This window comes from Panulirus ornatus, chromosome 12 (genome assembly GCF_036320965.1).
Source record: "Panulirus ornatus isolate Po-2019 chromosome 12, ASM3632096v1, whole genome shotgun sequence".
Taxonomy (NCBI): Eukaryota; Metazoa; Arthropoda; class Malacostraca; order Decapoda; family Palinuridae; genus Panulirus; species Panulirus ornatus.
In genome coordinates, this window is record NC_092235.1 from 17,847,778 (window position 1) to 17,860,756 (window position 12,979).

Below are 12,979 nucleotides of genomic sequence, written 5' to 3' on the forward strand. Positions count from 1 at the left end.
GCAACAGCATTGACACATCATTCTACTGCTTATCTCAAGAACGTGATCCCTCTCAATGGTGCTTGTTCATCGACTTAGAGAAGTCTGAAAGCGGTGCTGCTCCACAATGGGACCAAGAAACCCTCCGCTCCTGTAGGTCATCAGTGCACATGAAAGGGTATTATGAGAACATGCAGGCGCTCCTAGATGCCATGAAATACAGACACTACGATTGGAAAATATGTGGGGACTTGAAAGTGATCGGCATGCTGATGGGAATACACTCAGGATTCACGAAATGCAGCTGTTTTCTCTATGTCTCTGGGAGGGTCGAGCAACTTCCAGGCCTTTCGTGGAGTCGGACTAGCCTCATTGAAGATCATATGAGCCAGGAATCTCGAATGTCCAGGACAGGCCTGTGGTTGATCCACAAAATGTTCTTTCCCCGCTGCTCCACCTAAAGCTTGGTCTCATGAAGCAATTTGTGAAAACACTAGCCAAGGATGGCGTGGAAGTCTGTCCATATATACTTGGTCGTAACTTTTGTATACTCAAGAACACTCATTAATGAACTAACCGACTGTTTATGTAATCTTCTGACCTCCCTATCTCTGTACCTGATATTTACCATCCACATTCCACAGTGTGGCCCCCTGACTGCTGCTGTACCATACCCATGATACTGTGCAGGTACAGAGTACCACACAGTGTGGGCCCCTGACTACTGCTGTACCATACCCATGATACTGTGCAGGTACTGAGTACCACACAGTGTGGGCCTCCTGACCAATCTTGTACCACACTCAAGGTTTTCAGTACCACACTAAGGTAATGGAACACATTAGATACAAGAAACTCCAAATACATTTTTCACTTAATCCTTGGCACCACTGACATTTGACCTGACCCTAATGTGACAAACACGTTTTCATGACACAATCATATTTGTTTTGTCAGTCAACACCCATTGATATTTTCTACAGAAATTAATATCATCCTTTTGATTTCACGCATGGGCTTGCCCGGGTTCGAATCCTGGCGTGGTAGTCGGTCCACAGTTCACCCAGCTGTTCATCCTCCCCTTGTGGTTGGTTGATAAATAATGACACACTCCGATGTTCAGGATGATTCGGGGTCATAACTCAGTACCTTTAGCCCCGTCCTGACCTGTCCCCAGCCTACTGCTCCCACTGGTCTCTGCTGACCTGTGGTGACCCTCGGTCCTCGGCAGGTTCCTGGAGGTGTCGGGGCTGTGGCGACACCCGGAGACGTACGTCATCCTAGTGGGAAGGAACGAAGGAGAGCAGGATGTCCTTCTTCACCCTGGCCTGCGCAACACCATCCACGCCCTCTGGGTCCTCCCCAGCATCCGCGCCCTCCACGCCCGCCCGAGGTCCCATATACTCCACCTGGAGGAGGGTAACGTTACGCCTGTAGTAGCCAAGGTAGTAGAGTCTACTTAAGACGTGGTAACACAGGTAACACGTTACCTTACCACATGTTAGAAGGTCAGCTGGGATGACTGCAGTAAAGAACATATTTACTCAAACTTATCCAGAAGTTGGAAGACTGAATCTTGTTAATGATTGTCTTGTCATTATGGAAATAAGTAATTAAGTACTTCCTCTGCCAAGGTTTAACATAAGTTTTCGTCATCTGTGTATACAAACAGTCACAAATACAACAGTTTTCTTTATCTTTTGTTCATAATCTTACGACAGTCACAGTTAAGGACTTCAACAGATAGTAATATCTTAGTCTCTACATTGTAAAACGGGTCAAGGATTTACCAGCATTAGACAATCGACTGCCACCTAGTTACTTATATCACCAACATACTGACACAATCCTCGCAGCTCCAGTCAACACTCTGCCATTGTCTAAATGGTGACAGAATCATGAGGCCATCATGCTGTAACACAGCTTCCAGCGTCTTGATCACTGACAACACAACACCTGCATATTTTTTTTTTAACTGTGTATTACATTTCCTGACGACTACAGTGGACAAGAGGCCACACGAGCAGTCCGGATGATCGTAGGGTTGTGGATGTGATGTGGTTAACGAGGTTCCATTACTGTGGTCGCCAGCAGGAGACAGAGGAGGCGGTGGCTGGTGACAACAGGAGGTGCAGATGTTGGGTGTCTATACTGCAGTGAGGGGCAGGGCCCGGCCGTCAACGGCCCCGACCCTATCTCGGCCTCACGACCCCGCCCCGCAAGCACCCACTGTTCTTCCCGCGTAAATATCAGTAACTACCACAAAGTCTTTGTGATATTGTTGTTGATAAACTATTTAGCTTTATGACAGTTTACCTCCCTCGTCCCCCCCCCACCCCATCCCAATCATGATATTCACTCCTTGTTCCAAGGCCCTGGCATTTTCCTTCCTAACCATTCCGTCCATAAACAGATCAAACAGCCATGGTGACGTTACACATTTTTTGACGCAAACCCTTCATCACCGGAAACCACTCACCTAATACTCTTCTTGCTCTTCTGGGAAAAACTTTTATCTATCTATCTCGTTCCCGAAAACATATTGTTCCTCCTATAGTCTTATGGTCTTTCTACGGCATTTCCATTCCAATCACCACTCAACTACACCTTACCAGGTGTACTGAACAGACTCTATAATCATAGTATTGTAATCATTTTTGTTCTTATCACTTTACACACGGACGCTAAGTATCGCCAATCCTTTGCTCATGCACGACTCGAACAGCCTGCCGAACCAATCAGCAACATTGTCATCCACCTCTCTCGAGACTCATCTTCATTCCTATCCACTACCGACGCTTCGCCACGTTTTGACTTGTGCAGTTTCCACTCCTTCCTTCCTTCCTTCCTTCCTCTCTTGTTACCACTCCATTGGCCATGACTGTCACTTTGCAGCCCACTTCGTCCCAAACACGCCACAGGCCTGCCCAGTCATCGGTCCTTCGAAATGCTGTCTACTTCTCCTCATCATATTTGCCTGTCAACACTTCCTCATCTGTTGTCCCCAATGCCACCTTCATTTCTTCTCCTGATCTCTTCTTCTCCTGATCTCTTTACCCGAGTCAACCTCCTGAATAAATTTCCTAGTCCTTCTGAAGCTCACTGATCCTCTATCTCTTTACCCATCTCTCACTTGCCATTCCTCATTTCTTGTTTCAGAATAAGCAAAAGTAATATACTAATGAGTGTGAAATACGTTATGTATGTTCCCAGTAATGAATGATATATTTACGGATTCAAAACACAGATTATATATTTCCAGTAGTAAGAGATTGTGTCTTAGCGACATATATGAAACAGGAGAATTTCTCTCATCCAGGCTCAGTTTGCCATATCGTCGGCCAGCTCTCTGCTATGTAGACCTTCCTTACTAAGTTATTTCTCCAGGTTAAGACGTTCTTCAGCTCCAGATTTTGTCATGACGTCGACAGATGACGTTACTGGGTACATGGTCGAGACGCGGGATATATTTCCTCAATATAATGATAACATTTGTAGACACGACGGACTTATTGTTGACAACAGACAGCCTGAACTGTCAAGTAATAACAGAAGCTGTATGAAGGATTCCTTAACAGTGGAAAGAGATCATTTGACCTTAAACGACAGCCTTGGGATGAGGTCATTATGAGTGGAAGGTTAACGTCAACAGTACACTTACAGCATTTTAGTTTATTAATGTTATCACTAAGGTTCCGTAGGTCACACACTGAACGTCGACCAGCGTAGCTCAACACCAGGTGTCAGGTGGTGACCAGACTCCCCCATGATAGCATTAGATCCCACACGCAAGTCCCTTACGATGTTGGTACATCAACAGTGACGTAAATCTCCGTCTCAGCAGAGCGTGGGACAGACCTCATGGGTCGGCGACTGAGGGTGGCGATGCTTCCATACTTCCAGTTAAGTGACCACGAGAAGAGCCTCAGGGAGGAGGGGGAGGAGGAAGAGGGCTCCGTCCTCCTGACGCCCCGGGACTCACTGGACGTGCGCATCATCAACACCATGGCTGCCCACCTCAACTTCACGTATGGCTCACCTGTAAACTTACTACTGCTGATATGACCAGTGTACGGGAAGGAAGACTCGTAACTGCATCACACGAGTAATTCCTCACTAATGATAACGAGTTTACCTTCTCAGATCAGGTCCAGGTCCAAGGCTGAGGAGACGAATATTATGAATATTCTTCTTAACTGTTGACAGGAGGGACGGGTGGTAGAATCTGGCATGGTTTGGATAGACTGTTTGTTGCAGTTCTGACTAGAGACTGGTAAGAGAGGCGACTGAAATGAAGTATTTATGGGAGGGTTTTTGGGATTGTATCTTGAGGGACAGGTTGGAGGGTTTAACGTATTTTTACGATAGATGTATTGGAAGGTTTTTAGGACTTTTTCCCGGAGGAGCGGATCATCGGGGCTGAAGAATTTTGGAGGGGTTTGTTAGAGGTGTCCTGGGAGAGTTACCCTGAGTGAAAGGTTTCAGGAGTTGAGGAATTTGGAGCGGGTTTTCTGGAGTTGTTCAACTGTGTTGATGAAAAGAGAAAAAGGAAAGCAGCGTAGGAGGGTAACAGATCCCGATGCATCCCAGGTCCTTCATGATCAACCGAGTGCTGCCGGTAGAGTACATGCAGGTTTGTATGTTCTATGAAGGTGCGCGTTCATATACACTTTATTCGTATTCATATAACTCCGCGTTGTACAGCCAGGTTCGGTAAAACGCTATCAGCTGGCTATGTGTTCTGTTCGGAAACAACCGATAGACCCCGTTGCTCACCATTGTGAGACGAAGGGTATTCGAGTACTTAGTATTTCGAGTAGTTGTTTCCTATTATACAGTCCCTTAGCCTAGCGGTTAGCATGCCTGCCTCTTGCACAAGGTGTCCCAGGTTCGATCCTGGCTGTTGGAGGTTTGTATGTTCTATGAAGGTGCGCGTTCATATACACTTTATTCGTATTCATATAACTCCGCGTTGTACAGTCAGGTTCGGTAAAACGCTATCAGCTGGCTATGTGTTCTGTTCGGAAACAACCGATAGACCCCGTTGCTCACCATTGTGAGACGAAGGGTATTCGAGTACTTAGTATTTCGAATTGTTGTTTCCTATTATACAGTCCCTTAGCCTAGCGGTTAGCATGCCTGCCTCTTGCACAAGGGGCCCCAGGTTCGATCCTGGCTGTTGGAGGTTTGTATGTTCTATGAAGGTGCGCGTTCATATACACTTTATTCGTATTCATATAACTCCGCGTTGTACAGTCAGGTTCGGTAAAACGCTATCAGCTGGCTATGTGTTCTGTTCGGAAACAACCGATAGACCCCGTTGCTCATCATTGTGAGACGAAGGGTATTCGAGTACTTAGTATTTCGAATAGTTGTTTCCTATTATACAGTCCCTTAGCCTAGCGGTTAGCATGCCTGCCTGTTGCACAAGGGGCCCCAGGTTTGATCCGGGCTGTTGGAGGTTTGTATGTTCTATGAAGGTGCGCGTTCATATACACTTTATTCGTATATATATATATATATATATATATATATATATATATATATATATATATATATATATATATATATATTCTATTTATTATACTGTGTCGCTTTCTCCCGCGTTAGTAAGGTAGCGCAAGGAAAGAGACGATAAATGGTCCAACCCACCCACATAACCTGTATATACATACACGTCCACACACACACATATACATGCCTATACATCTCAATGTATACATATATATAAACACATAGACATATACATATATACACATATACATAATTCATACTGTCTGCCCTTATTCATTTCCGTCGCCACCCCGCCACACATGAAATGAAAACCCCCTCCCCCCGCATGTGCGCGGGGTAGCGCTAGGAAAAGACAACAAAGGACACATTCGTTCACACTCAGTCTCTAGCTGTCATGTAATAATGTACCGAAACCACTGCTCCTTTTCCACATCCAGGCCCCACAGAACTTTCCAGACGCTTCACATGCCCTGGTTCAATCCATTGACAAGCACGGCGACCACGGTATGCCACATCGTTCCAGTTCACTCTATTACATGCACGCCTTTCACCCTCCTGCATGTTCAGGCCCCGATCACTCAAAATCTTTTTCACTCCATCTTTCTACCTCCAATTTGGTCTCCCACTTCTCGTTCCCTCCACCTCTGACACATATATCCTCTTGTGTCCTTTGTTGTCTTTTCCTGGCGCTACCTCGCGCACATGAGGGGGAGAGGGGTTGTTATTACATGTGAGGCGATGTGGCGATGGGAATGAATAAAGGCAGACAGTATGAATCATGTACATGTTTATATATGTATATGTCTGTGTTTGTATATATATGTATACGTTGAGATGTATAGGTATGTATATGTGCGTGTGTGGACGTGTATGTATATACATGTGTATGTGGGTGGGTTGGGCCATTCTTTCGTCTGTTTCCTTGCGCTACCTCGCTAACGCGGGAGACAGCGACAAAGCAATACATATATATATATATATATATATATATATATATATATATATATATATATATATATATATATATATATATACTTAGAAAAGCAAATGGATTTGTATGTAGCATTTATGGATCTGGAGAAGGCATATGATAGAGTTGATAGAGATGCTCTGTGGAAGGTATTAAGAATATATGGTGTGGGAAGCAAGTTGTTAGAAGCAGTGAAAAGTTCTTATCGAGGATGTAAGGCATGTGTACGTGTAGGAAGAGAGGAAAGTGATTGGTTCTCAGTGAATGTAGGTTTGCGGCAGGGGTGTGTGATGTCTCCATGGTTGTTTAATTTGTTTATGGATGGGGTTGTTAGGGAGGTGAATGCAAGAGTTTTGGAAAGAGGGGCAAGTATGAAGTCTGTTGGGGATGAGAGAGCTTGGGAAGTGAGTCAGTTGTTGTTCGCTGATGATACAGCGCTGGTGGCTGATTCATGTGAGAAACTGCAGAAGCTGGTGACTGCGTTCGGTAAAGTGTGTGAAAGAAGAAAGTTAAGAGTAAATGTGAATAAGAGCAAGGTTATTAGGTACAGTAGGGTTGAGGGTCAAGTCAATTGGGGGGTAAGTTTGAATGGAGAAAAACTGGAGGAAGTAAAGTGTTTTAGATATCTGGGAGTGGATCTGGCAGCGGATGGAACCATGGAAGCGGAAGTGGATCATAGGGTGGGGGAGGGGGCGAAAATTCTGGGAGCCTTGAAGAATGTGTGGAAGTCGAGAACATTATCTCGGAAAGCAAAAATGGGTATGTTTGAAGGAATAGTGGTTCCAACAATGTTGTATGGTTGCGAGGCGTGGGCTATGGATAGAGTTGTGCGCAGGAGGGTGGATGTGCTGGAAATGAGATGTTTGAGGACAATGTGTGGTGTGAGGTGGTTTGATCGAGTAAGTAGCGTAAGGGTAAGAGAGATGTGTGGAAATAAAAAGAGCGTGGTTGAGAGAGCAGAAGAGGGTGTTTTGAAATGGTTTGGGCACATGGAAAGAATGAGTGAGGAAAGATTGACCAAGAGGATATATGTGTCGGAGGTGGAGGGAACGAGGAGAAGTGGGAGACCAAATTGGAGGTGGAAAGATGGAGTGAAAAAGATTTTGTGTGATCGGGGCCTGAACATGCAGGAGGGTGAAAGGAGGGCAAGGAATAGAGTGAATTGGATCGATGTGGTATACCGGGGTTGACGTGCTGTCAGTGGATTGAATCAAGGCATGTGAAGCGTCTGGGGTAAACCATGGAAAGCTGTGTAGGTATGTATATTTGCGTGTGTGGACGTATGTATATACATGTGTATGGGGGTGGGTTGGGCCATTTCTTTCGTCTGTTTCCTCGCGCTACCTCGCAAACGCGGGAGACAGCGGCAAAAAAAAAAAAAAAAAAATATATATATATATATATATATATATATATATATATATATATATATATATATATATATATATATATATATATATATATATATATATATATATATATATATAAGTGTGTGTGTGTGATTACTAATATACCTTTGAGGTGTAGACATATAAGGGTAGAGAGAGTTCATGGAAGAGGTAAGGACGAAAGAAGGCAGAGAACTTCATAACTGCTTGAGAAAAGGTGGTATCATTACGGTCTCCACACAATCTATGTGAAGCAGCCACCTGATTTATGCCACAGGTCCAAACCTCTGTGGCAGAGACACAGGCAAACATCTCACGAGATGATATAATATCAGTTAGGCCAGGGAGAGGACAACAACATCATGGTGGACGGATAGTAAAGAAATGGTTCAAGAGAAGGGATAGGTATACAGCTGGATGGTTAATACGCAGGAAGACTTACGATTTCACTCAAGAGAAACATTCTCTTTGTTCGTGTCTGCTTACGTTAGTTTTCTCTTGAACAATCAACACCTTAGCCTTCAGGTCAAAGGCTAGGGTGTGGTAAGTGTGAGTTTAACTTGTATCTTATGTATTTCATTCTTATCTGGAGAACTGTAGCAGATCTTGGGAGTGAGCATCATTATCTGGGGCGTGACCACCTGGCTATTGCAGGAAGCAGGGGTCGTGGATGTCCGGGAGCGGGGCCGTAGGGCTGGACGACGCCCAGAGCTCTGGCCAGCTAGGGCGCAATGATGGCCAACCCTTCCTCCAACACCACACTCGTCGCTAGACAGCGAGTACGACATAAAACAATAGCTTTTGAGTTATCACTGAAAAGAGTTTCTTTTTATCGCTATCATATATTCTTATCGTAGACGTTCGAATCTTTGATAAAAATAAGCTGTAAAGATGTGCACAGTTGGATCGTTGAAAAGCGTGATAAAAGTTGAGGAGGAGGGGCAGTTGCCAGTTTGCTTACCATTCGTGGCTTTTCACATAACAACATATAGCAGCACTAGTCTCTATCCATCTTTAGATGCCGCAGGTTGTCTCACAATAGTTTACTAAGTTCATTGCTCAGAGTGGAACTCGGTCAAAGAACACCTGGTAAGTGGTAAGAGTTATACAGTAGCTGTTGTGGACACAGCCTGTTGCCGCTACTGGTGGATGTTGGTGTAGACTCAACCGGTCGCTGTAGATGTAGCAGGTTGCTAGAGGAGTACCCGAACACTGTAGAGGTATGGTGATAGATGAATGGGGGGCGCCGCATGGGTACGCTGGTGAGCTGTAAACAAGCTGGTACCTGGGTGTTTCGTTTGTTTATTGGCCGCTTAAGACTTATCAGCTGTCAGGGTCATTCAGTTCGTCAACATCAAGCTACGTCTACCAATTGGAAACTCTTTACCACCTTCTTCAGATGTTGAGGATAATTATAAGACATACACTCATGGTGCATACTGCCCATGTTGTTTCTGCGATAGACACGTAATGAAAACCCATAACGGATCAAATCAGACAAAGCTAAACAGAGAAAGATTTCGGTTGGTAGATGTTGTTATGTTCATGTTTACGCACGCCTGCTAGGATAGAATCAGTACTCTTCACAGTATACTGTGAAGAGTACTGACGAAAACAAAGTTAAATGATTCAACGAACCATACTTACATATCTTTGTCATGAATGCCATGTATATTAAAGTGCATGTAGATACTTTGGAAACTGGCAACTGCAAATGATGGTATGGTGTGGGATTTTTTTTTTTTTTAATGATGAAGTTAAAGAATTTTTTGAGTCATTTTAGACAGTAACACCGGTATGTGCTCCCACTTCCCTGTTTAGCCATAATTGTAGCTTCCTCTTTCCTCATTTTCCATTCTAGAGCTTTTTCTTTGTAGTGAAGTAAACCTGGGAGAAAATAATTCTTAGTCATAAATAGATATATGCAGGTGGAAATAAATCTCAGGTAACAATTATAGTTGGCAAGCTACATCGCTCGGGAACTTTTCCATATGAGTTTACCCTAACTGATTTTCTGAAATCATGATATTCATTTTCTTTTGATGTCTGTTGGAATACCTATTCATTTATCTTGGTTAACGAAGCCAGTTATTTCTTACTAGATTCTTGCGTTAGGTTTTCGGTAAACAAAGTTCTGAATTGACAGTGAAGCTTAGATATATTTGATATATATTGTATATAAAAGATTAGAAATTTAGCTCTGTGAATACTTAGTAAATAGCCATCGCATTGGTCAACACACACTTGTCATTGATATCTTTTCTAAATTCTTTCTCTCGTCCGTGTGCTAGAATGTCCTCCTTTTGTTGCTGTTCAGCCCTTTCATACCCGATATCATACATGAAGGAGTTATGTGGTTAGTGTTCGGTGGGTTCTACACTTCCATAGATGTAAGTAGGTGTTAGCGGTCAGTATCCAGGCTGGACTAGATTTTGTAGCGTCTTTAGTTTTGACAACTGTAGAGATGATACATTTCATAGCACCGTGGCCTGACGAGTTACAACCTGACCTCCAAATCCCCGGAAGGAACAATGGTAAAGAGCTTGGCTTCACGAAACCAACAGTGGTGATGTCCCACGTATGTCATACAGTTGGGCGTCGGAGGAAGTCGCACTGCAGAGTCCCACCGGAGGATATCAAGAGTCACATGGTGGAGTTCTGCTGACGGTGCAGGAACCCACAAGGGTTCCTTGAGTCAGAGAGTAATGGCACAAAATTTCAGACATTAATTAGCACACATGTGTGTCTGAGTCATGGACTGCATGACTGATTTTCTTTCAGTGATGCCCTGGTAAACGAGGGGCGGCCTACACAGGCGACAAAGACGGTCTTTGGGAGCTATACAAGACGTTATATTGGCTTGAAAGAATAGAAACGTGCACATTATTGTTGATTGGCTGGAGATGAAGGGAAGGTGTTAAGGTCAAAAGTGGGTTTTTAGAGTCGAAAGTAGCAAGTCTGGTGACCCTGGTCAGGTTAGTCAAGCTGTGTGGCGTGGGCTGCCATTATCATTGTTACTTTACCATATGGGGTTTCAGGGCTCATGTGAGGTCACACATCTTAGTCATTCCATGTAGCGTCATAGCTACTGACTCAACATAACTCCCCTTACCCATGTGGTGTCATTAACTATTTCTTCTCTACCTGCAGATACTGTTGGGCTGGTGGCTGGTGTTCTGTCTGGTCATCACAACAGCCTATCGTTTGTTCCGTATGGCCTACCTCACTGTCCAGGGCAAGAGTGTACCCATCAACAGCTTCCAGGACTTGCTGGACAGAGACCATTGGAAGTGGAGCGACGAAAAGGCTTTGCGAACAAGTGCTTATGTGTAGATATTTAACAAGTCCTCGGACCCAACGTTGCGGAGGATGTATGCAATGACTGAGGTGAGAGATGGTTGTCACATAACTGAGGTCAGAAGTAGTTGTCATATATCTGAGATGAGTGTTAGTTGTCATAGGCTTAGTTATCAGTCGACGAGGAACGTTGCCTCCGCTCTGTTCTTACCGTAATTCTAGTTTTCTCTCGTCCTAAATCTATCCGTTGCAAGAGCTCCACGCTGTTTATAGAAACACCCTTTGACCCTTTCCCTCAACTACATCCTCCATCATCTGATTCTCAGTTTAGTATTCTAAAATGAAAATGAGATGATTGTGAACTTAAGCATTTCTCACGAGTTTTCTCAATAGTTCTTCAGAGCTTTTGGTAGCTACTGATACTGGTGTTTACTGGTACAGATCCAGGATGGTCTGACGCTGGTTCTCTAGGGCTGCTACTCCTTCATCACCTGGAAGTATTCCATCAGGTCCATTATTGCTATGAACTACACCGTCGATCTGGGCTACACTCCCTTCTACACCAGTAGAGAGGAGTACTCCTTGCTTGTAGGATACGTCTGGGGATTAATGTAGCTCTTATAGGTAACTCTTTTGTCATACTTAAAGGAAGGACTGACTACTCCTAAACTGTGTAAGCGCCTGTAGACCCAAAATCTTATATCATCAAAGTCCAGTCAGAAATATTGCAATCACTTGTCTTTTTTATGTAAGTAGCGTTCATACCATTTTACACAGTTTCAGAGGAAGTAGAACAGATTTTCAGTCCAGTGTATCACTTTTACCTTCCGTGATTTGTGTGTAGACCAGCCATACGAGGATTGACCGTTATAATGCCTCCACATATCCAGTTTTCCAGGAAGGATGACAGGTATAGAGGAAGGTAACTCATGTACTGTCAGTGACCTTTCATTGATATTTCATTTGTTTTTTGGAGCTTTTCTCATCCCAGCATAAATGTCTTCAGTCTAGTCCAATAATAACGTCAGTTATTATGTCGTCCTCCGTTAGAAAGGGTGTTTTTCGCTTTTGTTTTACTTTCTGATAATTAGCACGTCCATACTCGAAATGTACTGAAGGATTTAACAAAGAGGTTATCGTAAAGATCACTCAGAGGGATGTAGTGAAGATGAGGCTGTAATGAAAATGGTCTTTGTTCCGACCTTTATTGGTCAGGACGAAGGCCAGTGGTGTCTAGGATGTAACGATTATGAAGATGGCCTTTGACCTGACCCTCAAGGGTGTGCTGAAGATAAGGATCTAATGGAGATGAGAGTATCAAAGTCGGCCTTTGACCTGACCCGTCAGGGTATGTTGAAAGTAAAGACGAAGTGTAGCTAAGATAAGTTTGTAGTGAATGTGGGCTTATGGTGTGGTAGTGAACCTGTTTGGTCGTGTCTCCCTCCACAGTGAACTTCATGGTGAGTGATAGTGTGGAGAAAGACAAATGCATTCGTTGTCAAATGTTGGCTTTTCCAGGAAGGAAAATTGCTTTCTTATTTTCCCTCTTTCCAACAATCAGCACCCGAGCCTTGGCTTAGTGAAGATGGCTTTAATCCGATCCCTTAAAATGAATCTGGATTAATCGAAGATGTCGAGGGTGAAATGAAGATGGGAGTTGTTGGGGGTGGAGTGAAGAGACATATCGTTTTAAGGGTGAAGTTAATTTAGGTTTGTTGAGGGAATAGTGAAGATGAGCTTAGTCCTGTCTCCCTCGATAGTGAACATGCTAGTGAGTGATAGTGCAGAGGAAGGCATACTTCATCTATTCATATATATTGTTATGTCTTAT